The sequence below is a fragment of the Schistocerca cancellata genome, unplaced genomic scaffold, assembly GCF_023864275.1.
Source record: "Schistocerca cancellata isolate TAMUIC-IGC-003103 unplaced genomic scaffold, iqSchCanc2.1 HiC_scaffold_924, whole genome shotgun sequence".
Taxonomy (NCBI): domain Eukaryota; kingdom Metazoa; phylum Arthropoda; class Insecta; order Orthoptera; family Acrididae; genus Schistocerca; species Schistocerca cancellata.
Genome location: NW_026046932.1, coordinates 1 through 23,319, shown reverse-complemented (window position 1 = coordinate 23,319; position 23,319 = coordinate 1). Strand labels below are relative to the sequence as shown.

Below are 23,319 nucleotides of genomic sequence, written 5' to 3'. Positions count from 1 at the left end.
GGTCACGTTCATATACACATGAGTTCCAAGTAGTTTCGATGTTCTGGTGTTACGACTACAAATTCCGTCTGTATTTAACGTCTTAAATTGAAAGGACTGTCGACTGATGACCACAGCAGTTGAGACCCATAGTGCTCAGAGCCATTTCTCGAAAGGACAGTCACAAATTGCTCCGTTTTCACTCCTTGTCGGCAATCACACCGCGCCTCAGGTAACAAGCACATCTGAAGCCCCATTGTGCACTCGACTGTTCATGCCAACTCACTGCCTCGCACTTTACTACTGTGTACCACTCTTGTCGTCCAACTGCAAAAGACTGGGCCACAACACGTTTCCGCGTCTCCATTGCACTGCGCAAACTACGAAACGCTCCCCAAACATGGCACTCACCAATGCAGACGACTTTTCCGACTTTACACGACGCTCACGCAACGCTCACGCTAGTGACAGCCTTATTTAGAGCTTGACGTCGCGCCCAAGCGAGTGAGCACATTTCGCCTACGGCTTAGGCCGCCCACCTAGTGTGGCTGCTCGGTGTCTGCAGGCAGCGAGGGGCTGCAACCTTCCCGTGTTCGCACATCTGAAGCCCCATTGTGCACTCGACTGTTCATGCCAACTCACTGCCTCGCACTTTACTACTGTGTACCACTCTTGTCGTCCAACTGCAAAAGACTGGGCCACAACACGTTTCCGCGTCTCCATTGCACTGCGCAAACTACGAAACGCTCCCCAAACATGGCACTCACCAATGCAGACGACTTTTCCGACTTTACACGACGCTCACGCAACGCTCACGCTAGTGACAGCCTTATTTAGAGCTTGACGTCGCGCCCAAGCGAGTGAGCACATTTCGCCTACGGCTTAGGCCGCCCACCTAGTGTGGCTGCTCGGTGTCTGCAGGCAGCGAGGGGCTGCAACCTTCCCGTGTTCGCGCCTATGTCACCTCTGCTTGCTTGTCAGAGACAGAGTATCGCAAAACATACAACTCACTCCATGAATTGATTGCTACGGCATCTGTCATCAGCAGTCACAACTAGCAACACCAGTAGCAGCCGACTGCACGTAAAGAATGGGAATGTGCAGTGGGATTTTTGTGAACTCGGCGCAAGGCAGATCTTTCCGACATAGGTTTGAGAATCTTAAGGGAGGACTTGTACTGTTTCTAAATTCAGTGTAGCGGTGGGAGGAGGGTGCTTCTTGCGCGTAACAGTACGCTTGCCAATTGTGGCTGCTAATCGTTCGCTCGTATCTGCCTTGACACATTCGCTGGCTGTGAATTATTCCACTTGCATGGCAGTGTGGACATGTTGGTGTGTTAAAAATTCTGGAGGCGCTGGGTATCGATCCCAGTACCTCTCGCATGCTAAGCGAGCGCTCTACCATCTGAGCTACGCCCCCTGATGACAAATAGTGCTACATACAACCATATCAATACCACAGACCCTTGCACTCTCATTATTCCGCAGACAAACACTACTCTCAATGTGGCCGCGAGGGTGTCTTTCAGGTTTTCTGCATTCTGTATCGAATCGTAGTTGGCCAAAATTAAAGTGGCACGCACAACGTCGAAAATAGCGTTCGGCCACCACTCTGAGTAAGACGGACGTGTTGTCCACTCTCTAGACTTCATTGAGGTTAGGCCGTTATACCTAAGACAGATTTGCAGTCGATGACACCTCGACAACAGCCGGTCCTCACATTTACGTCTTGCTCTCCTTACGTCAGTATACATCATATGAGTCTGTGACGCTGGCTTTGCAACATCTTGCGTGTCTTTAGGCTCGCCGCGACCAACACTTACCATGCACTGTCCACAAAACATGGAGGCGCCGGGGCTTGAACCCGGGACCTTTCACATGCAAAGCGAACGCTCTACCAACTGAGCTACGCCCCCAAGCGCAACAGAGCTGCGCTGTTTTCCTTTCTTTGCTACTCTGAAGTGCACGGACCTGATGGTTGGTTGGTTTGTAGGGGTGAAGGGACCAGTGTACAAAGGCGTGGTCACGTTCATATACACATGAGTTCCAAGTAGTTTCGATGTTCTGGTGTTACGACTACAAATTCCGTCTGTATTTAACGTCTTAAATTGAAAGGACTGTCGACTGATGACCACAGCAGTTGAGACCCATAGTGCTCAGAGCCATTTCTCGAAAGGACAGTCACAAATTGCTCCGTTTTCACTCCTTGTCGGCAATCACACCGCGCCTCAGGTAACAAGCACATCTGAAGCCCCATTGTGCACTCGACTGTTCATGCCAACTCACTGCCTCGCACTTTACTACTGTGTACCACTCTTGTCGTCCAACTGCAAAAGACTGGGCCACAACACGTTTCCGCGTCTCCATTGCACTGCGCAAACTACGAAACGCTCCCCAAACATGGCACTCACCAATGCAGACGACTTTTCCGACTTTACACGACGCTCACGCAACGCTCACGCTAGTGACAGCCTTATTTAGAGCTTGACGTCGCGCCCAAGCGAGTGAGCACATTTCGCCTACGGCTTAGGCCGCCCACCTAGTGTGGCTGCTCGGTGTCTGCAGGCAGCGAGGGGCTGCAACCTTCCCGTGTTCGCACATCTGAAGCCCCATTGTGCACTCGACTGTTCATGCCAACTCACTGCCTCGCACTTTACTACTGTGTACCACTCTTGTCGTCCAACTGCAAAAGACTGGGCCACAACACGTTTCCGCGTCTCCATTGCACTGCGCAAACTACGAAACGCTCCCCAAACATGGCACTCACCAATGCAGACGACTTTTCCGACTTTACACGACGCTCACGCAACGCTCACGCTAGTGACAGCCTTATTTAGAGCTTGACGTCGCGCTCAAGCGAGTGAGCACATTTCGCCTACGGCTTAGGCCGCCCACCTAGTGTGGCTGCTCGGTGTCTGCAGGCAGCGAGGGGCTGCAACCTTCCCGTGTTCGCGCCTATGTCACCTCTGCTTGCTTGTCAGAGACAGAGTATCGCAAAACATACAACTCACTCCATGAATTGATTGCTACGGCATCTGTCATCAGCAGTCACAACTAGCAACACCAGTAGCAGCCGACTGCACGTAAAGAATGGGAATGTGCAGTGGGATTTTTGTGAACTCGGCGCAAGGCAGATCTTTCCGACATAGGTTTGAGAATCTTAAGGGAGGACTTGTACTGTTTCTAAATTCAGTGTAGCGGTGGGAGGAGGGTGCTTCTTGCGCGTAACAGTACGCTTGCCAATTGTGGCTGCTAATCGTTCGCTCGTATCTGCCTTGACACATTCGCTGGCTGTGAATTATTCCACTTGCATGGCAGTGTGGACATGTTGGTGTGTTAAAAATTCTGGAGGCGCTGGGTATCGATCCCAGTACCTCTCGCATGCTAAGCGAGCGCTCTACCATCTGAGCTACGCCCCCTGATGACAAATAGTGCTACATACAACCATATCAATACCACAGACCCTTGCACTCTCATTATTCCGCAGACAAACACTACTCTCAATGTGGCCGCGAGGGTGTCTTTCAGGTTTTCTGCATTCTGTATCGAATCGTAGTTGGCCAAAATTAAAGTGGCACGCACAACGTCGAAAATAGCGTTCGGCCACCACTCTGAGTAAGACGGACGTGTTGTCCACTCTCTAGACTTCATTGAGGTTAGGCCGTTATACCTAAGACAGATTTGCAGTCGATGACACCTCGACAACAGCCGGTCCTCACATTTACGTCTTGCTCTCCTTACGTCAGTATACATCATATGAGTCTGTGACGCTGGCTTTGCAACATCTTGCGTGTCTTTAGGCTCGCCGCGACCAACACTTACCATGCACTGTCCACAAAACATGGAGGCGCCGGGGCTTGAACCCGGGACCTTTCACATGCAAAGCGAACGCTCTACCAACTGAGCTACGCCCCCAAGCGCAACAGAGCTGCGCTGTTTTCCTTTCTTTGCTACTCTGAAGTGCACGGACCTGATGGTTGGTTGGTTTGTAGGGGTGAAGGGACCAGTGTACAAAGGCGTGGTCACGTTCATATACACATGAGTTCCAAGTAGTTTCGATGTTCTGGTGTTACGACTACAAATTCCGTCTGTATTTAACGTCTTAAATTGAAAGGACTGTCGACTGATGACCACAGCAGTTGAGACCCATAGTGCTCAGAGCCATTTCTCGAAAGGACAGTCACAAATTGCTCCGTTTTCACTCCTTGTCGGCAATCACACCGCGCCTCAGGTAACAAGCACATCTGAAGCCCCATTGTGCACTCGACTGTTCATGCCAACTCACTGCCTCGCACTTTACTACTGTGTACCACTCTTGTCGTCCAACTGCAAAAGACTGGGCCACAACACGTTTCCGCGTCTCCATTGCACTGCGCAAACTACGAAACGCTCCCCAAACATGGCACTCACCAATGCAGACGACTTTTCCGACTTTACACGACGCTCACGCAACGCTCACGCTAGTGACAGCCTTATTTAGAGCTTGACGTCGCGCCCAAGCGAGTGAGCACATTTCGCCTACGGCTTAGGCCGCCCACCTAGTGTGGCTGCTCGGTGTCTGCAGGCAGCGAGGGGCTGCAACCTTCCCGTGTTCGCACATCTGAAGCCCCATTGTGCACTCGACTGTTCATGCCAACTCACTGCCTCGCACTTTACTACTGTGTACCACTCTTGTCGTCCAACTGCAAAAGACTGGGCCACAACACGTTTCCGCGTCTCCATTGCACTGCGCAAACTACGAAACGCTCCCCAAACATGGCACTCACCAATGCAGACGACTTTTCCGACTTTACACGACGCTCACGCAACGCTCACGCTAGTGACAGCCTTATTTAGAGCTTGACGTCGCGCTCAAGCGAGTGAGCACATTTCGCCTACGGCTTAGGCCGCCCACCTAGTGTGGCTGCTCGGTGTCTGCAGGCAGCGAGGGGCTGCAACCTTCCCGTGTTCGCGCCTATGTCACCTCTGCTTGCTTGTCAGAGACAGAGTATCGCAAAACATACAACTCACTCCATGAATTGATTGCTACGGCATCTGTCATCAGCAGTCACAACTAGCAACACCAGTAGCAGCCGACTGCACGTAAAGAATGGGAATGTGCAGTGGGATTTTTGTGAACTCGGCGCAAGGCAGATCTTTCCGACATAGGTTTGAGAATCTTAAGGGAGGACTTGTACTGTTTCTAAATTCAGTGTAGCGGTGGGAGGAGGGTGCTTCTTGCGCGTAACAGTACGCTTGCCAATTGTGGCTGCTAATCGTTCGCTCGTATCTGCCTTGACACATTCGCTGGCTGTGAATTATTCCACTTGCATGGCAGTGTGGACATGTTGGTGTGTTAAAAATTCTGGAGGCGCTGGGTATCGATCCCAGTACCTCTCGCATGCTAAGCGAGCGCTCTACCATCTGAGCTACGCCCCCTGATGACAAATAGTGCTACATACAACCATATCAATACCACAGACCCTTGCACTCTCATTATTCCGCAGACAAACACTACTCTCAATGTGGCCGCGAGGGTGTCTTTCAGGTTTTCTGCATTCTGTATCGAATCGTAGTTGGCCAAAATTAAAGTGGCACGCACAACGTCGAAAATAGCGTTCGGCCACCACTCTGAGTAAGACGGACGTGTTGTCCACTCTCTAGACTTCATTGAGGTTAGGCCGTTATACCTAAGACAGATTTGCAGTCGATGACACCTCGACAACAGCCGGTCCTCACATTTACGTCTTGCTCTCCTTACGTCAGTATACATCATATGAGTCTGTGACGCTGGCTTTGCAACATCTTGCGTGTCTTTAGGCTCGCCGCGACCAACACTTACCATGCACTGTCCACAAAACATGGAGGCGCCGGGGCTTGAACCCGGGACCTTTCACATGCAAAGCGAACGCTCTACCAACTGAGCTACGCCCCCAAGCGCAACAGAGCTGCGCTGTTTTCCTTTCTTTGCTACTCTGAAGTGCACGGACCTGATGGTTGGTTGGTTTGTAGGGGTGAAGGGACCAGTGTACAAAGGCGTGGTCACGTTCATATACACATGAGTTCCAAGTAGTTTCGATGTTCTGGTGTTACGACTACAAATTCCGTCTGTATTTAACGTCTTAAATTGAAAGGACTGTCGACTGATGACCACAGCAGTTGAGACCCATAGTGCTCAGAGCCATTTCTCGAAAGGACAGTCACAAATTGCTCCGTTTTCACTCCTTGTCGGCAATCACACCGCGCCTCAGGTAACAAGCACATCTGAAGCCCCATTGTGCACTCGACTGTTCATGCCAACTCACTGCCTCGCACTTTACTACTGTGTACCACTCTTGTCGTCCAACTGCAAAAGACTGGGCCACAACACGTTTCCGCGTCTCCATTGCACTGCGCAAACTACGAAACGCTCCCCAAACATGGCACTCACCAATGCAGACGACTTTTCCGACTTTACACGACGCTCACGCAACGCTCACGCTAGTGACAGCCTTATTTAGAGCTTGACGTCGCGCCCAAGCGAGTGAGCACATTTCGCCTACGGCTTAGGCCGCCCACCTAGTGTGGCTGCTCGGTGTCTGCAGGCAGCGAGGGGCTGCAACCTTCCCGTGTTCGCACATCTGAAGCCCCATTGTGCACTCGACTGTTCATGCCAACTCACTGCCTCGCACTTTACTACTGTGTACCACTCTTGTCGTCCAACTGCAAAAGACTGGGCCACAACACGTTTCCGCGTCTCCATTGCACTGCGCAAACTACGAAACGCTCCCCAAACATGGCACTCACCAATGCAGACGACTTTTCCGACTTTACACGACGCTCACGCAACGCTCACGCTAGTGACAGCCTTATTTAGAGCTTGACGTCGCGCCCAAGCGAGTGAGCACATTTCGCCTACGGCTTAGGCCGCCCACCTAGTGTGGCTGCTCGGTGTCTGCAGGCAGCGAGGGGCTGCAACCTTCCCGTGTTCGCGCCTATGTCACCTCTGCTTGCTTGTCAGAGACAGAGTATCGCAAAACATACAACTCACTCCATGAATTGATTGCTACGGCATCTGTCATCAGCAGTCACAACTAGCAACACCAGTAGCAGCCGACTGCACGTAAAGAATGGGAATGTGCAGTGGGATTTTTGTGAACTCGGCGCAAGGCAGATCTTTCCGACATAGGTTTGAGAATCTTAAGGGAGGACTTGTACTGTTTCTAAATTCAGTGTAGCGGTGGGAGGAGGGTGCTTCTTGCGCGTAACAGTACGCTTGCCAATTGTGGCTGCTAATCGTTCGCTCGTATCTGCCTTGACACATTCGCTGGCTGTGAATTATTCCACTTGCATGGCAGTGTGGACATGTTGGTGTGTTAAAAATTCTGGAGGCGCTGGGTATCGATCCCAGTACCTCTCGCATGCTAAGCGAGCGCTCTACCATCTGAGCTACGCCCCCTGATGACAAATAGTGCTACATACAACCATATCAATACCACAGACCCTTGCACTCTCATTATTCCGCAGACAAACACTACTCTCAATGTGGCCGCGAGGGTGTCTTTCAGGTTTTCTGCATTCTGTATCGAATCGTAGTTGGCCAAAATTAAAGTGGCACGCACAACGTCGAAAATAGCGTTCGGCCACCACTCTGAGTAAGACGGACGTGTTGTCCACTCTCTAGACTTCATTGAGGTTAGGCCGTTATACCTAAGACAGATTTGCAGTCGATGACACCTCGACAACAGCCGGTCCTCACATTTACGTCTTGCTCTCCTTACGTCAGTATACATCATATGAGTCTGTGACGCTGGCTTTGCAACATCTTGCGTGTCTTTAGGCTCGCCGCGACCAACACTTACCATGCACTGTCCACAAAACATGGAGGCGCCGGGGCTTGAACCCGGGACCTTTCACATGCAAAGCGAACGCTCTACCAACTGAGCTACGCCCCCAAGCGCAACAGAGCTGCGCTGTTTTCCTTTCTTTGCTACTCTGAAGTGCACGGACCTGATGGTTGGTTGGTTTGTAGGGGTGAAGGGACCAGTGTACAAAGGCGTGGTCACGTTCATATACACATGAGTTCCAAGTAGTTTCGATGTTCTGGTGTTACGACTACAAATTCCGTCTGTATTTAACGTCTTAAATTGAAAGGACTGTCGACTGATGACCACAGCAGTTGAGACCCATAGTGCTCAGAGCCATTTCTCGAAAGGACAGTCACAAATTGCTCCGTTTTCACTCCTTGTCGGCAATCACACCGCGCCTCAGGTAACAAGCACATCTGAAGCCCCATTGTGCACTCGACTGTTCATGCCAACTCACTGCCTCGCACTTTACTACTGTGTACCACTCTTGTCGTCCAACTGCAAAAGACTGGGCCACAACACGTTTCCGCGTCTCCATTGCACTGCGCAAACTACGAAACGCTCCCCAAACATGGCACTCACCAATGCAGACGACTTTTCCGACTTTACACGACGCTCACGCAACGCTCACGCTAGTGACAGCCTTATTTAGAGCTTGACGTCGCGCCCAAGCGAGTGAGCACATTTCGCCTACGGCTTAGGCCGCCCACCTAGTGTGGCTGCTCGGTGTCTGCAGGCAGCGAGGGGCTGCAACCTTCCCGTGTTCGCACATCTGAAGCCCCATTGTGCACTCGACTGTTCATGCCAACTCACTGCCTCGCACTTTACTACTGTGTACCACTCTTGTCGTCCAACTGCAAAAGACTGGGCCACAACACGTTTCCGCGTCTCCATTGCACTGCGCAAACTACGAAACGCTCCCCAAACATGGCACTCACCAATGCAGACGACTTTTCCGACTTTACACGACGCTCACGCAACGCTCACGCTAGTGACAGCCTTATTTAGAGCTTGACGTCGCGCTCAAGCGAGTGAGCACATTTCGCCTACGGCTTAGGCCGCCCACCTAGTGTGGCTGCTCGGTGTCTGCAGGCAGCGAGGGGCTGCAACCTTCCCGTGTTCGCGCCTATGTCACCTCTGCTTGCTTGTCAGAGACAGAGTATCGCAAAACATACAACTCACTCCATGAATTGATTGCTACGGCATCTGTCATCAGCAGTCACAACTAGCAACACCAGTAGCAGCCGACTGCACGTAAAGAATGGGAATGTGCAGTGGGATTTTTGTGAACTCGGCGCAAGGCAGATCTTTCCGACATAGGTTTGAGAATCTTAAGGGAGGACTTGTACTGTTTCTAAATTCAGTGTAGCGGTGGGAGGAGGGTGCTTCTTGCGCGTAACAGTACGCTTGCCAATTGTGGCTGCTAATCGTTCGCTCGTATCTGCCTTGACACATTCGCTGGCTGTGAATTATTCCACTTGCATGGCAGTGTGGACATGTTGGTGTGTTAAAAATTCTGGAGGCGCTGGGTATCGATCCCAGTACCTCTCGCATGCTAAGCGAGCGCTCTACCATCTGAGCTACGCCCCCTGATGACAAATAGTGCTACATACAACCATATCAATACCACAGACCCTTGCACTCTCATTATTCCGCAGACAAACACTACTCTCAATGTGGCCGCGAGGGTGTCTTTCAGGTTTTCTGCATTCTGTATCGAATCGTAGTTGGCCAAAATTAAAGTGGCACGCACAACGTCGAAAATAGCGTTCGGCCACCACTCTGAGTAAGACGGACGTGTTGTCCACTCTCTAGACTTCATTGAGGTTAGGCCGTTATACCTAAGACAGATTTGCAGTCGATGACACCTCGACAACAGCCGGTCCTCACATTTACGTCTTGCTCTCCTTACGTCAGTATACATCATATGAGTCTGTGACGCTGGCTTTGCAACATCTTGCGTGTCTTTAGGCTCGCCGCGACCAACACTTACCATGCACTGTCCACAAAACATGGAGGCGCCGGGGCTTGAACCCGGGACCTTTCACATGCAAAGCGAACGCTCTACCAACTGAGCTACGCCCCCAAGCGCAACAGAGCTGCGCTGTTTTCCTTTCTTTGCTACTCTGAAGTGCACGGACCTGATGGTTGGTTGGTTTGTAGGGGTGAAGGGACCAGTGTACAAAGGCGTGGTCACGTTCATATACACATGAGTTCCAAGTAGTTTCGATGTTCTGGTGTTACGACTACAAATTCCGTCTGTATTTAACGTCTTAAATTGAAAGGACTGTCGACTGATGACCACAGCAGTTGAGACCCATAGTGCTCAGAGCCATTTCTCGAAAGGACAGTCACAAATTGCTCCGTTTTCACTCCTTGTCGGCAATCACACCGCGCCTCAGGTAACAAGCACATCTGAAGCCCCATTGTGCACTCGACTGTTCATGCCAACTCACTGCCTCGCACTTTACTACTGTGTACCACTCTTGTCGTCCAACTGCAAAAGACTGGGCCACAACACGTTTCCGCGTCTCCATTGCACTGCGCAAACTACGAAACGCTCCCCAAACATGGCACTCACCAATGCAGACGACTTTTCCGACTTTACACGACGCTCACGCAACGCTCACGCTAGTGACAGCCTTATTTAGAGCTTGACGTCGCGCCCAAGCGAGTGAGCACATTTCGCCTACGGCTTAGGCCGCCCACCTAGTGTGGCTGCTCGGTGTCTGCAGGCAGCGAGGGGCTGCAACCTTCCCGTGTTCGCGCCTATGTCACCTCTGCTTGCTTGTCAGAGACAGAGTATCGCAAAACATACAACTCACTCCATGAATTGATTGCTACGGCATCTGTCATCAGCAGTCACAACTAGCAACACCAGTAGCAGCCGACTGCACGTAAAGAATGGGAATGTGCAGTGGGATTTTTGTGAACTCGGCGCAAGGCAGATCTTTCCGACATAGGTTTGAGAATCTTAAGGGAGGACTTGTACTGTTTCTAAATTCAGTGTAGCGGTGGGAGGAGGGTGCTTCTTGCGCGTAACAGTACGCTTGCCAATTGTGGCTGCTAATCGTTCGCTCGTATCTGCCTTGACACATTCGCTGGCTGTGAATTATTCCACTTGCATGGCAGTGTGGACATGTTGGTGTGTTAAAAATTCTGGAGGCGCTGGGTATCGATCCCAGTACCTCTCGCATGCTAAGCGAGCGCTCTACCATCTGAGCTACGCCCCCTGATGACAAATAGTGCTACATACAACCATATCAATACCACAGACCCTTGCACTCTCATTATTCCGCAGACAAACACTACTCTCAATGTGGCCGCGAGGGTGTCTTTCAGGTTTTCTGCATTCTGTATCGAATCGTAGTTGGCCAAAATTAAAGTGGCACGCACAACGTCGAAAATAGCGTTCGGCCACCACTCTGAGTAAGACGGACGTGTTGTCCACTCTCTAGACTTCATTGAGGTTAGGCCGTTATACCTAAGACAGATTTGCAGTCGATGACACCTCGACAACAGCCGGTCCTCACATTTACGTCTTGCTCTCCTTACGTCAGTATACATCATATGAGTCTGTGACGCTGGCTTTGCAACATCTTGCGTGTCTTTAGGCTCGCCGCGACCAACACTTACCATGCACTGTCCACAAAACATGGAGGCGCCGGGGCTTGAACCCGGGACCTTTCACATGCAAAGCGAACGCTCTACCAACTGAGCTACGCCCCCAAGCGCAACAGAGCTGCGCTGTTTTCCTTTCTTTGCTACTCTGAAGTGCACGGACCTGATGGTTGGTTGGTTTGTAGGGGTGAAGGGACCAGTGTACAAAGGCGTGGTCACGTTCATATACACATGAGTTCCAAGTAGTTTCGATGTTCTGGTGTTACGACTACAAATTCCGTCTGTATTTAACGTCTTAAATTGAAAGGACTGTCGACTGATGACCACAGCAGTTGAGACCCATAGTGCTCAGAGCCATTTCTCGAAAGGACAGTCACAAATTGCTCCGTTTTCACTCCTTGTCGGCAATCACACCGCGCCTCAGGTAACAAGCACATCTGAAGCCCCATTGTGCACTCGACTGTTCATGCCAACTCACTGCCTCGCACTTTACTACTGTGTACCACTCTTGTCGTCCAACTGCAAAAGACTGGGCCACAACACGTTTCCGCGTCTCCATTGCACTGCGCAAACTACGAAACGCTCCCCAAACATGGCACTCACCAATGCAGACGACTTTTCCGACTTTACACGACGCTCACGCAACGCTCACGCTAGTGACAGCCTTATTTAGAGCTTGACGTCGCGCCCAAGCGAGTGAGCACATTTCGCCTACGGCTTAGGCCGCCCACCTAGTGTGGCTGCTCGGTGTCTGCAGGCAGCGAGGGGCTGCAACCTTCCCGTGTTCGCGCCTATGTCACCTCTGCTTGCTTGTCAGAGACAGAGTATCGCAAAACATACAACTCACTCCATGAATTGATTGCTACGGCATCTGTCATCAGCAGTCACAACTAGCAACACCAGTAGCAGCCGACTGCACGTAAAGAATGGGAATGTGCAGTGGGATTTTTGTGAACTCGGCGCAAGGCAGATCTTTCCGACATAGGTTTGAGAATCTTAAGGGAGGACTTGTACTGTTTCTAAATTCAGTGTAGCGGTGGGAGGAGGGTGCTTCTTGCGCGTAACAGTACGCTTGCCAATTGTGGCTGCTAATCGTTCGCTCGTATCTGCCTTGACACATTCGCTGGCTGTGAATTATTCCACTTGCATGGCAGTGTGGACATGTTGGTGTGTTAAAAATTCTGGAGGCGCTGGGTATCGATCCCAGTACCTCTCGCATGCTAAGCGAGCGCTCTACCATCTGAGCTACGCCCCCTGATGACAAATAGTGCTACATACAACCATATCAATACCACAGACCCTTGCACTCTCATTATTCCGCAGACAAACACTACTCTCAATGTGGCCGCGAGGGTGTCTTTCAGGTTTTCTGCATTCTGTATCGAATCGTAGTTGGCCAAAATTAAAGTGGCACGCACAACGTCGAAAATAGCGTTCGGCCACCACTCTGAGTAAGACGGACGTGTTGTCCACTCTCTAGACTTCATTGAGGTTAGGCCGTTATACCTAAGACAGATTTGCAGTCGATGACACCTCGACAACAGCCGGTCCTCACATTTACGTCTTGCTCTCCTTACGTCAGTATACATCATATGAGTCTGTGACGCTGGCTTTGCAACATCTTGCGTGTCTTTAGGCTCGCCGCGACCAACACTTACCATGCACTGTCCACAAAACATGGAGGCGCCGGGGCTTGAACCCGGGACCTTTCACATGCAAAGCGAACGCTCTACCAACTGAGCTACGCCCCCAAGCGCAACAGAGCTGCGCTGTTTTCCTTTCTTTGCTACTCTGAAGTGCACGGACCTGATGGTTGGTTGGTTTGTAGGGGTGAAGGGACCAGTGTACAAAGGCGTGGTCACGTTCATATACACATGAGTTCCAAGTAGTTTCGATGTTCTGGTGTTACGACTACAAATTCCGTCTGTATTTAACGTCTTAAATTGAAAGGACTGTCGACTGATGACCACAGCAGTTGAGACCCATAGTGCTCAGAGCCATTTCTCGAAAGGACAGTCACAAATTGCTCCGTTTTCACTCCTTGTCGGCAATCACACCGCGCCTCAGGTAACAAGCACATCTGAAGCCCCATTGTGCACTCGACTGTTCATGCCAACTCACTGCCTCGCACTTTACTACTGTGTACCACTCTTGTCGTCCAACTGCAAAAGACTGGGCCACAACACGTTTCCGCGTCTCCATTGCACTGCGCAAACTACGAAACGCTCCCCAAACATGGCACTCACCAATGCAGACGACTTTTCCGACTTTACACGACGCTCACGCAACGCTCACGCTAGTGACAGCCTTATTTAGAGCTTGACGTCGCGCCCAAGCGAGTGAGCACATTTCGCCTACGGCTTAGGCCGCCCACCTAGTGTGGCTGCTCGGTGTCTGCAGGCAGCGAGGGGCTGCAACCTTCCCGTGTTCGCACATCTGAAGCCCCATTGTGCACTCGACTGTTCATGCCAACTCACTGCCTCGCACTTTACTACTGTGTACCACTCTTGTCGTCCAACTGCAAAAGACTGGGCCACAACACGTTTCCGCGTCTCCATTGCACTGCGCAAACTACGAAACGCTCCCCAAACATGGCACTCACCAATGCAGACGACTTTTCCGACTTTACACGACGCTCACGCAACGCTCACGCTAGTGACAGCCTTATTTAGAGCTTGACGTCGCGCCCAAGCGAGTGAGCACATTTCGCCTACGGCTTAGGCCGCCCACCTAGTGTGGCTGCTCGGTGTCTGCAGGCAGCGAGGGGCTGCAACCTTCCCGTGTTCGCGCCTATGTCACCTCTGCTTGCTTGTCAGAGACAGAGTATCGCAAAACATACAACTCACTCCATGAATTGATTGCTACGGCATCTGTCATCAGCAGTCACAACTAGCAACACCAGTAGCAGGCCGACTGCACGTAAAGAATGGGAATGTGCAGTGGGATTTTTGTGAACTCGGCGCAAGGCAGATCTTTCCGACATAGGTTTGAGAATCTTAAGGGAGGACTTGTACTGTTTCTAAATTCAGTGTAGCGGTGGGAGGAGGGTGCTTCTTGCGCGTAACAGTACGCTTGCCAATTGTGGCTGCTAATCGTTCGCTCGTATCTGCCTTGACCACATTCGCTGGCTGTGAATTATTCCACTTGCATGGCAGTGTGGACATGTTGGTGTGTTAAAAATTCTGGAGGCGCTGGGTATCGATCCCAGTACCTCTCGCATGCTAAGCGAGCGCTCTACCATCTGAGCTACGCCCCCTGATGACAAATAGTGCTACATACAACCATATCAATACCACAGACCCTTGCACTCTCATTATTCCGCAGACAAACACTACTCTCAATGTGGCCGCGAGGGTGTCTTTCAGGTTTTCTGCATTCTGTATCGAATCGTAGTTGGCCAAAATTAAAGTGGCACGCACAACGTCGAAAATAGCGTTCGGCCACCACTCTGAGTAAGACGGACGTGTTGTCCACTCTCTAGACTTCATTGAGGTTAGGCCGTTATACCTAAGACAGATTTGCAGTCGAACACCTCGACAACAGCCGGTCCTCACATTTACGTCTTGCTCTCCTTACGTCAGTATACATCATATGAGTCTGTGACGCTGGCTTTGCAACATCTTGCGTGTCTTTAGGCTCGCCGCGACCAACACTTACCATGCACTGTCCACAAAACATGGAGGCGCCGGGGCTTGAACCCGGGACCTTTCACATGCAAAGCGAACGCTCTACCAACTGAGCTACGCCCCCAAGCGCAACAGAGCTGCGCTGTTTTCCTTTCTTTGCTACTCTGAAGTGCACGGACCTGATGGTTGGTTGGTTTGTAGGGGTGAAGGGACCAGTGTACAAAGGCGTGGTCACGTTCATATACACATGAGTTCCAAGTAGTTTCGATGTTCTGGTGTTACGACTACAAATTCCGTCTGTATTTAACGTCTTAAATTGAAAGGACTGTCGACTGATGACCACAGCAGTTGAGACCCATAGTGCTCAGAGCCATTTCTCGAAAGGACAGTCACAAATTGCTCCGTTTTCACTCCTTGTCGGCAATCACACCGCGCCTCAGGTAACAAGCACATCTGAAGCCCCATTGTGCACTCGACTGTTCATGCCAACTCACTGCCTCGCACTTTACTACTGTGTACCACTCTTGTCGTCCAACTGCAAAAGACTGGGCCACAACACGTTTCCGCGTCTCCATTGCACTGCGCAAACTACGAAACGCTCCCCAAACATGGCACTCACCAATGCAGACGACTTTTCCGACTTTACACGACGCTCACGCTAGTGACAGCCTTATTTAGAGCTTGACGTCGCGCCCAAGCGAGTGAGCACATTTCGCCTACGGCTTAGGCCGCCCACCTAGTGTGGCTGCTCGGTGTCTGCAGGCAGCGAGGGGCTGCAACCTTCCCGTGTTCGCGCCTATGTCACCTCTGCTTGCTTGTCAGAGACAGAGTATCGCAAAACATACAACTCACTCCATGAATTGATTGCTACGGCATCTGTCATCAGCAGTCACAACTAGCAACACCAGTAGCAGCCGACTGCACGTAAAGAATGGGAATGTGCAGTGGGATTTTTGTGAACTCGGCGCAAGGCAGATCTTTCCGACATAGGTTTGAGAATCTTAAGGGAGGACTTGTACTGTTTCTAAATTCAGTGTAGCGGTGGGAGGAGGGTGCTTCTTGCGCGTAACAGTACGCTTGCCAATTGTGGCTGCTAATCGTTCGCTCGTATCTGCCTTGACACATTCGCTGGCTGTGAATTATTCCACTTGCATGGCAGTGTGGACATGTTGGTGTGTTAAAAATTCTGGAGGCGCTGGGTATCGATCCCAGTACCTCTCGCATGCTAAGCGAGCGCTCTACCATCTGAGCTACGCCCCCTGATGACAAATAGTGCTACATACAACCATATCAATACCACAGACCCTTGCACTCTCATTATTCCGCAGACAAACACTACTCTCAATGTGGCCGCGAGGGTGTCTTTCAGGTTTTCTGCATTCTGTATCGAATCGTAGTTGGCCAAAATTAAAGTGGCACGCACAACGTCGAAAATAGCGTTCGGCCACCACTCTGAGTAAGACGGACGTGTTGTCCACTCTCTAGACTTCATTGAGGTTAGGCCGTTATACCTAAGACAGATTTGCAGTCGATGACACCTCGACAACAGCCGGTCCTCACATTTACGTCTTGCTCTCCTTACGTCAGTATACATCATATGAGTCTGTGACGCTGGCTTTGCAACATCTTGCGTGTCTTTAGGCTCGCCGCGACCAACACTTACCATGCACTGTCCACAAAACATGGAGGCGCCGGGGCTTGAACCCGGGACCTTTCACATGCAAAGCGAACGCTCTACCAACTGAGCTACGCCCCCAAGCGCAACAGAGCTGCGCTGTTTTCCTTTCTTTGCTACTCTGAAGTGCACGGACCTGATGGTTGGTTGGTTTGTAGGGGTGAAGGGACCAGTGTACAAAGGCGTGGTCACGTTCATATACACATGAGTTCCAAGTAGTTTCGATGTTCTGGTGTTACGACTACAAATTCCGTCTGTATTTAACGTCTTAAATTGAAAGGACTGTCGACTGATGACCACAGCAGTTGAGACCCATAGTGCTCAGAGCCATTTCTCGAAAGGACAGTCACAAATTGCTCCGTTTTCACTCCTTGTCGGCAATCACACCGCGCCTCAGGTAACAAGCACATCTGAAGCCCCATTGTGCACTCGACTGTTCATGCCAACTCACTGCCTCGCACTTTACTACTGTGTACCACTCTTGTCGTCCAACTGCAAAAGACTGGGCCACAACACGTTTCCGCGTCTCCATTGCACTGCGCAAACTACGAAACGCTCCCCAAACATGGCACTCACCAATGCAGACGACTTTTCCGACTTTACACGACGCTCACGCAACGCTCACGCTAGTGACAGCCTTATTTAGAGCTTGACGTCGCGCCCAAGCGAGTGAGCACATTTCGCCTACGGCTTAGGCCGCCCACCTAGTGTGGCTGCTCGGTGTCTGCAGGCAGCGAGGGGCTGCAACCTTCCCGTGTTCGCACATCTGAAGCCCCATTGTGCACTCGACTGTTCATGCCAACTCACTGCCTCGCACTTTACTACTGTGTACCACTCTTGTCGTCCAACTGCAAAAGACTGGGCCACAACACGTTTCCGCGTCTCCATTGCACTGCGCAAACTACGAAACGCTCCCCAAACATGGCACTCACCAATGCAGACGACTTTTCCGACTTTACACGACGCTCACGCAACGCTCACGCTAGTGACAGCCTTATTTAGAGCTTGACGTCGCGCCCAAGCGAGTGAGCACATTTCGCCTACGGCTTAGGCCGCCCACCTAGTGTGGCTGCTCGGTGTCTGCAGGCAGCGAGGGGCTGCAACCTTCCCGTGTTCGCGCCTATGTCACCTCTGCTTGCTTGTCAGAGACAGAGTATCGCAAAACATACAACTCACTCCATGAATTGATTGCTACGGCATCTGTCATCAGCAGTCACAACTAGCAACACCAGTAGCAGCCGACTGCACGTAAAGAATGGGAATGTGCAGTGGGATTTTTGTGAACTCGGCGCAAGGCAGATCTTTCCGACATAGGTTTGAGAATCTTAAGGGAGGACTTGTACTGTTTCTAAATTCAGTGTAGCGGTGGGAGGAGGGTGCTTCTTGCGCGTAACAGTACGCTTGCCAATTGTGGCTGCTAATCGTTCGCTCGTATCTGCCTTGACACATTCGCTGGCTGTGAATTATTCCACTTGCATGGCAGTGTGGACATGTTGGTGTGTTAAAAATTCTGGAGGCGCTGGGTATCGATCCCAGTACCTCTCGCATGCTAAGCGAGCGCTCTACCATCTGAGCTACGCCCCCTGATGACAAATAGTGCTACATACAACCATATCAATACCACAGACCCTTGCACTCTCATTATTCCGCAGACAAACACTACTCTCAATGTGGCCGCGAGGGTGTCTTTCAGGTTTTCTGCATTCTGTATCGAATCGTAGTTGGCCAAAATTAAAGTGGCACGCACAACGTCGAAAATAGCGTTCGGCCACCACTCTGAGTAAGACGGACGTGTTGTCCACTCTCTAGACTTCATTGAGGTTAGGCCGTTATACCTAAGACAGATTTGCAGTCGATGACACCTCGACAACAGCCGGTCCTCACATTTACGTCTTGCTCTCCTTACGTCAGTATACATCATATGAGTCTGTGACGCTGGCTTTGCAACATCTTGCGTGTCTTTAGGCTCGCCGCGACCAACACTTACCATGCACTGTCCACAAAACATGGAGGCGCCGGGGCTTGAACCCGGGACCTTTCACATGCAAAGCGAACGCTCTACCAACTGAGCTACGCCCCCAAGCGCAACAGAGCTGCGCTGTTTTCCTTTCTTTGCTACTCTGAAGTGCACGGACCTGATGGTTGGTTGGTTTGTAGGGGTGAAGGGACCAGTGTACAAAGGCGTGGTCACGTTCATATACACATGAGTTCCAAGTAGTTTCGATGTTCTGGTGTTACGACTACAAATTCCGTCTGTATTTAACGTCTTAAATTGAAAGGACTGTCGACTGATGACCACAGCAGTTGAGACCCATAGTGCTCAGAGCCATTTCTCGAAAGGACAGTCACAAATTGCTCCGTTTTCACTCCTTGTCGGCAATCACACCGCGCCTCAGGTAACAAGCACATCTGAAGCCCCATTGTGCACTCGACTGTTCATGCCAACTCACTGCCTCGCACTTTACTACTGTGTACCACTCTTGTCGTCCAACTGCAAAAGACTGGGCCACAACACGTTTCCGCGTCTCCATTGCACTGCGCAAACTACGAAACGCTCCCCAAACATGGCACTCACCAATGCAGACGACTTTTCCGACTTTACACGACGCTCACGCAACGCTCACGCTAGTGACAGCCTTATTTAGAGCTTGACGTCGCGCCCAAGCGAGTGAGCACATTTCGCCTACGGCTTAGGCCGCCCACCTAGTGTGGCTGCTCGGTGTCTGCAGGCAGCGAGGGGCTGAAACCTTCCCGTGTTCGCGCCTATGTCACCTCTGCTTGCTTGTCAGAGACAGAGTATCGCAAAACATACAACTCACTCCATGAATTGATTGCTACGGCATCTGTCATCAGCAGTCACAACTAGCAACACCAGTAGCAGCCGACTGCACGTAAAGAATGGGAATGTGCAGTGGGATTTTTGTGAACTCGGCGCAAGGCAGATCTTTCCGACATAGGTTTGAGAATCTTAAGGGAGGACTTGTACTGTTTCTAAATTCAGTGTAGCGGTGGGAGGAGGGTGCTTCTTGCGCGTAACAGTACGCTTGCCAATTGTGGCTGCTAATCGTTCGCTCGTATCTGCCTTGACACATTCGCTGGCTGTGAATTATTCCACTTGCATGGCAGTGTGGACATGTTGGTGTGTTAAAAATTCTGGAGGCGCTGGGTATCGATCCCAGTACCTCTCGCATGCTAAGCGAGCGCTCTACCATCTGAGCTACGCCCCCTGATGACAAATAGTGCTACATACAACCATATCAATACCACAGACCCTTGCACTCTCATTATTCCGCAGACAAACACTACTCTCAATGTGGCCGCGAGGGTGTCTTTCAGGTTTTCTGCATTCTGTATCGAATCGTAGTTGGCCAAAATTAAAGTGGCACGCACAACGTCGAAAATAGCGTTCGGCCACCACTCTGAGTAAGACGGACGTGTTGTCCACTCTCTAGACTTCATTGAGGTTAGGCCGTTATACCTAAGACAGATTTGCAGTCGATGACACCTCGACAACAGCCGGTCCTCACATTTACGTCTTGCTCTCCTTACGTCAGTATACATCATATGAGTCTGTGACGCTGGCTTTGCAACATCTTGCGTGTCTTTAGGCTCGCCGCGACCAACACTTACCATGCACTGTCCACAAAACATGGAGGCGCCGGGGCTTGAACCCGGGACCTTTCACATGCAAAGCGAACGCTCTACCAACTGAGCTACGCCCCCAAGCGCAACAGAGCTGCGCTGTTTTCCTTTCTTTGCTACTCTGAAGTGCACGGACCTGATGGTTGGTTGGTTTGTAGGGGTGAAGGGACCAGTGTACAAAGGCGTGGTCACGTTCATATACACATGAGTTCCAAGTAGTTTCGATGTTCTGGTGTTACGACTACAAATTCCGTCTGTATTTAACGTCTTAAATTGAAAGGACTGTCGACTGATGACCACAGCAGTTGAGACCCATAGTGCTCAGAGCCATTTCTCGAAAGGACAGTCACAAATTGCTCCGTTTTCACTCCTTGTCGGCAATCACACCGCGCCTCAGGTAACAAGCACATCTGAAGCCCCATTGTGCACTCGACTGTTCATGCCAACTCACTGCCTCGCACTTTACTACTGTGTACCACTCTTGTCGTCCAACTGCAAAAGACTGGGCCACAACACGTTTCCGCGTCTCCATTGCACTGCGCAAACTACGAAACGCTCCCCAAACATGGCACTCACCAATGCAGACGACTTTTCCGACTTTACACGACGCTCACGCAACGCTCACGCTAGTGACAGCCTTATTTAGAGCTTGACGTCGCGCCCAAGCGAGTGAGCACATTTCGCCTACGGCTTAGGCCGCCCACCTAGTGTGGCTGCTCGGTGTCTGCAGGCAGCGAGGGGCTGCAACCTTCCCGTGTTCGCGCCTATGTCACCTCTGCTTGCTTGTCAGAGACAGAGTATCGCAAAACATACAACTCACTCCATGAATTGATTGCTACGGCATCTGTCATCAGCAGTCACAACTAGCAACACCAGTAGCAGCCGACTGCACGTAAAGAATGGGAATGTGCAGTGGGATTTTTGTGAACTCGGCGCAAGGCAGATCTTTCCGACATAGGTTTGAGAATCTTAAGGGAGGACTTGTACTGTTTCTAAATTCAGTGTAGCGGTGGGAGGAGGGTGCTTCTTGCGCGTAACAGTACGCTTGCCAATTGTGGCTGCTAATCGTTCGCTCGTATCTGCCTTGACACATTCGCTGGCTGTGAATTATTCCACTTGCATGGCAGTGTGGACATGTTGGTGTGTTAAAAATTCTGGAGGCGCTGGGTATCGATCCCAGTACCTCTCGCATGCTAAGCGAGCGCTCTACCATCTGAGCTACGCCCCCTGATGACAAATAGTGCTACATACAACCATATCAATACCACAGACCCTTGCACTCTCATTATTCCGCAGACAAACACTACTCTCAATGTGGCCGCGAGGGTGTCTTTCAGGTTTTCTGCATTCTGTATCGAATCGTAGTTGGCCAAAATTAAAGTGGCACGCACAACGTCGAAAATAGCGTTCGGCCACCACTCTGAGTAAGACGGACGTGTTGTCCACTCTCTAGACTTCATTGAGGTTAGGCCGTTATACCTAAGACAGATTTGCAGTCGATGACACCTCGACAACAGCCGGTCCTCACATTTACGTCTTGCTCTCCTTACGTCAGTATACATCATATGAGTCTGTGACGCTGGCTTTGCAACATCTTGCGTGTCTTTAGGCTCGCCGCGACCAACACTTACCATGCACTGTCCACAAAACATGGAGGCGCCGGGGCTTGAACCCGGGACCTTTCACATGCAAAGCGAACGCTCTACCAACTGAGCTACGCCCCCAAGCGCAACAGAGCTGCGCTGTTTTCCTTTCTTTGCTACTCTGAAGTGCACGGACCTGATGGTTGGTTGGTTTGTAGGGGTGAAGGGACCAGTGTACAAAGGCGTGGTCACGTTCATATACACATGAGTTCCAAGTAGTTTCGATGTTCTGGTGTTACGACTACAAATTCCGTCTGTATTTAACGTCTTAAATTGAAAGGACTGTCGACTGATGACCACAGCAGTTGAGACCCATAGTGCTCAGAGCCATTTCTCGAAAGGACAGTCACAAATTGCTCCGTTTTCACTCCTTGTCGGCAATCACACCGCGCCTCAGGTAACAAGCACATCTGAAGCCCCATTGTGCACTCGACTGTTCATGCCAACTCACTGCCTCGCACTTTACTACTGTGTACCACTCTTGTCGTCCAACTGCAAAAGACTGGGCCACAACACGTTTCCGCGTCTCCATTGCACTGCGCAAACTACGAAACGCTCCCCAAACATGGCACTCACCAATGCAGACGACTTTTCCGACTTTACACGACGCTCACGCAACGCTCACGCTAGTGACAGCCTTATTTAGAGCTTGACGTCGCGCCCAAGCGAGTGAGCACATTTCGCCTACGGCTTAGGCCGCCCACCTAGTGTGGCTGCTCGGTGTCTGCAGGCAGCGAGGGGCTGCAACCTTCCCGTGTTCGCGCCTATGTCACCTCTGCTTGCTTGTCAGAGACAGAGTATCGCAAAACATACAACTCACTCCATGAATTGATTGCTACGGCATCTGTCATCAGCAGTCACAACTAGCAACACCAGTAGCAGCCGACTGCACGTAAAGAATGGGAATGTGCAGTGGGATTTTTGTGAACTCGGCGCAAGGCAGATCTTTCCGACATAGGTTTGAGAATCTTAAGGGAGGACTTGTACTGTTTCTAAATTCAGTGTAGCGGTGGGAGGAGGGTGCTTCTTGCGCGTAACAGTACGCTTGCCAATTGTGGCTGCTAATCGTTCGCTCGTATCTGCCTTGACACATTCGCTGGCTGTGAATTATTCCACTTGCATGGCAGTGTGGACATGTTGGTGTGTTAAAAATTCTGGAGGCGCTGGGTATCGATCCCAGTACCTCTCGCATGCTAAGCGAGCGCTCTACCATCTGAGCTACGCCCCCTGATGACAAATAGTGCTACATACAACCATATCAATACCACAGACCCTTGCACTCTCATTATTCCGCAGACAAACACTACT

At 51.0% G+C, this 23,319-nt stretch overlaps 25 non-coding genes across 25 annotated transcripts; all 25 read right to left on the bottom strand.

Annotated features, from left to right (window-relative positions):
- Positions 1 to 1,325: 1,325 nt before the first annotated feature.
- On the bottom strand, positions 1,326 to 1,398 carry Trnaa-agc (transfer RNA alanine (anticodon AGC)). Its single transcript has one exon. It is a non-coding gene; the product is annotated as a tRNA-Ala (tRNA).
- Positions 1,399 to 1,821: 423 nt separating this feature from the next.
- Trnaa-ugc (transfer RNA alanine (anticodon UGC)) lies at positions 1,822 to 1,894 on the bottom strand. Its single transcript has one exon. It is a non-coding gene; the product is annotated as a tRNA-Ala (tRNA).
- Positions 1,895 to 3,324: 1,430 nt separating this feature from the next.
- Positions 3,325 to 3,397, bottom strand: Trnaa-agc (transfer RNA alanine (anticodon AGC)). The gene has a single exon. It is a non-coding gene; the product is annotated as a tRNA-Ala (tRNA).
- A 423-nt stretch (positions 3,398 to 3,820) lies between these two features.
- On the bottom strand, positions 3,821 to 3,893 carry Trnaa-ugc (transfer RNA alanine (anticodon UGC)). The gene has a single exon. It is a non-coding gene; the product is annotated as a tRNA-Ala (tRNA).
- Positions 3,894 to 5,323: 1,430 nt separating this feature from the next.
- Trnaa-agc (transfer RNA alanine (anticodon AGC)) lies at positions 5,324 to 5,396 on the bottom strand. Its single transcript has one exon. It is a non-coding gene; the product is annotated as a tRNA-Ala (tRNA).
- Positions 5,397 to 5,819: 423 nt separating this feature from the next.
- Trnaa-ugc (transfer RNA alanine (anticodon UGC)) lies at positions 5,820 to 5,892 on the bottom strand. The gene has a single exon. It is a non-coding gene; the product is annotated as a tRNA-Ala (tRNA).
- Positions 5,893 to 7,322: 1,430 nt separating this feature from the next.
- On the bottom strand, positions 7,323 to 7,395 carry Trnaa-agc (transfer RNA alanine (anticodon AGC)). Its single transcript has one exon. It is a non-coding gene; the product is annotated as a tRNA-Ala (tRNA).
- Positions 7,396 to 7,818: 423 nt separating this feature from the next.
- Trnaa-ugc (transfer RNA alanine (anticodon UGC)) lies at positions 7,819 to 7,891 on the bottom strand. Its single transcript has one exon. It is a non-coding gene; the product is annotated as a tRNA-Ala (tRNA).
- Positions 7,892 to 9,321: 1,430 nt separating this feature from the next.
- Positions 9,322 to 9,394, bottom strand: Trnaa-agc (transfer RNA alanine (anticodon AGC)). Its single transcript has one exon. It is a non-coding gene; the product is annotated as a tRNA-Ala (tRNA).
- Positions 9,395 to 9,817: 423 nt separating this feature from the next.
- Positions 9,818 to 9,890, bottom strand: Trnaa-ugc (transfer RNA alanine (anticodon UGC)). Its single transcript has one exon. It is a non-coding gene; the product is annotated as a tRNA-Ala (tRNA).
- A 1,074-nt stretch (positions 9,891 to 10,964) lies between these two features.
- Trnaa-agc (transfer RNA alanine (anticodon AGC)) lies at positions 10,965 to 11,037 on the bottom strand. The gene has a single exon. It is a non-coding gene; the product is annotated as a tRNA-Ala (tRNA).
- A 423-nt stretch (positions 11,038 to 11,460) lies between these two features.
- Positions 11,461 to 11,533, bottom strand: Trnaa-ugc (transfer RNA alanine (anticodon UGC)). Its single transcript has one exon. It is a non-coding gene; the product is annotated as a tRNA-Ala (tRNA).
- Positions 11,534 to 12,607: 1,074 nt separating this feature from the next.
- On the bottom strand, positions 12,608 to 12,680 carry Trnaa-agc (transfer RNA alanine (anticodon AGC)). The gene has a single exon. It is a non-coding gene; the product is annotated as a tRNA-Ala (tRNA).
- Positions 12,681 to 13,103: 423 nt separating this feature from the next.
- Trnaa-ugc (transfer RNA alanine (anticodon UGC)) lies at positions 13,104 to 13,176 on the bottom strand. Its single transcript has one exon. It is a non-coding gene; the product is annotated as a tRNA-Ala (tRNA).
- A 1,432-nt stretch (positions 13,177 to 14,608) lies between these two features.
- On the bottom strand, positions 14,609 to 14,681 carry Trnaa-agc (transfer RNA alanine (anticodon AGC)). Its single transcript has one exon. It is a non-coding gene; the product is annotated as a tRNA-Ala (tRNA).
- Positions 14,682 to 15,102: 421 nt separating this feature from the next.
- On the bottom strand, positions 15,103 to 15,175 carry Trnaa-ugc (transfer RNA alanine (anticodon UGC)). Its single transcript has one exon. It is a non-coding gene; the product is annotated as a tRNA-Ala (tRNA).
- Positions 15,176 to 16,238: 1,063 nt separating this feature from the next.
- On the bottom strand, positions 16,239 to 16,311 carry Trnaa-agc (transfer RNA alanine (anticodon AGC)). Its single transcript has one exon. It is a non-coding gene; the product is annotated as a tRNA-Ala (tRNA).
- A 423-nt stretch (positions 16,312 to 16,734) lies between these two features.
- On the bottom strand, positions 16,735 to 16,807 carry Trnaa-ugc (transfer RNA alanine (anticodon UGC)). Its single transcript has one exon. It is a non-coding gene; the product is annotated as a tRNA-Ala (tRNA).
- Positions 16,808 to 18,237: 1,430 nt separating this feature from the next.
- Trnaa-agc (transfer RNA alanine (anticodon AGC)) lies at positions 18,238 to 18,310 on the bottom strand. Its single transcript has one exon. It is a non-coding gene; the product is annotated as a tRNA-Ala (tRNA).
- Positions 18,311 to 18,733: 423 nt separating this feature from the next.
- Positions 18,734 to 18,806, bottom strand: Trnaa-ugc (transfer RNA alanine (anticodon UGC)). Its single transcript has one exon. It is a non-coding gene; the product is annotated as a tRNA-Ala (tRNA).
- A 1,074-nt stretch (positions 18,807 to 19,880) lies between these two features.
- Positions 19,881 to 19,953, bottom strand: Trnaa-agc (transfer RNA alanine (anticodon AGC)). The gene has a single exon. It is a non-coding gene; the product is annotated as a tRNA-Ala (tRNA).
- Positions 19,954 to 20,376: 423 nt separating this feature from the next.
- Trnaa-ugc (transfer RNA alanine (anticodon UGC)) lies at positions 20,377 to 20,449 on the bottom strand. Its single transcript has one exon. It is a non-coding gene; the product is annotated as a tRNA-Ala (tRNA).
- A 1,074-nt stretch (positions 20,450 to 21,523) lies between these two features.
- Positions 21,524 to 21,596, bottom strand: Trnaa-agc (transfer RNA alanine (anticodon AGC)). Its single transcript has one exon. It is a non-coding gene; the product is annotated as a tRNA-Ala (tRNA).
- A 423-nt stretch (positions 21,597 to 22,019) lies between these two features.
- Trnaa-ugc (transfer RNA alanine (anticodon UGC)) lies at positions 22,020 to 22,092 on the bottom strand. The gene has a single exon. It is a non-coding gene; the product is annotated as a tRNA-Ala (tRNA).
- A 1,074-nt stretch (positions 22,093 to 23,166) lies between these two features.
- Positions 23,167 to 23,239, bottom strand: Trnaa-agc (transfer RNA alanine (anticodon AGC)). The gene has a single exon. It is a non-coding gene; the product is annotated as a tRNA-Ala (tRNA).
- Between the last annotated feature and the right edge of the window lie 80 nt (positions 23,240 to 23,319).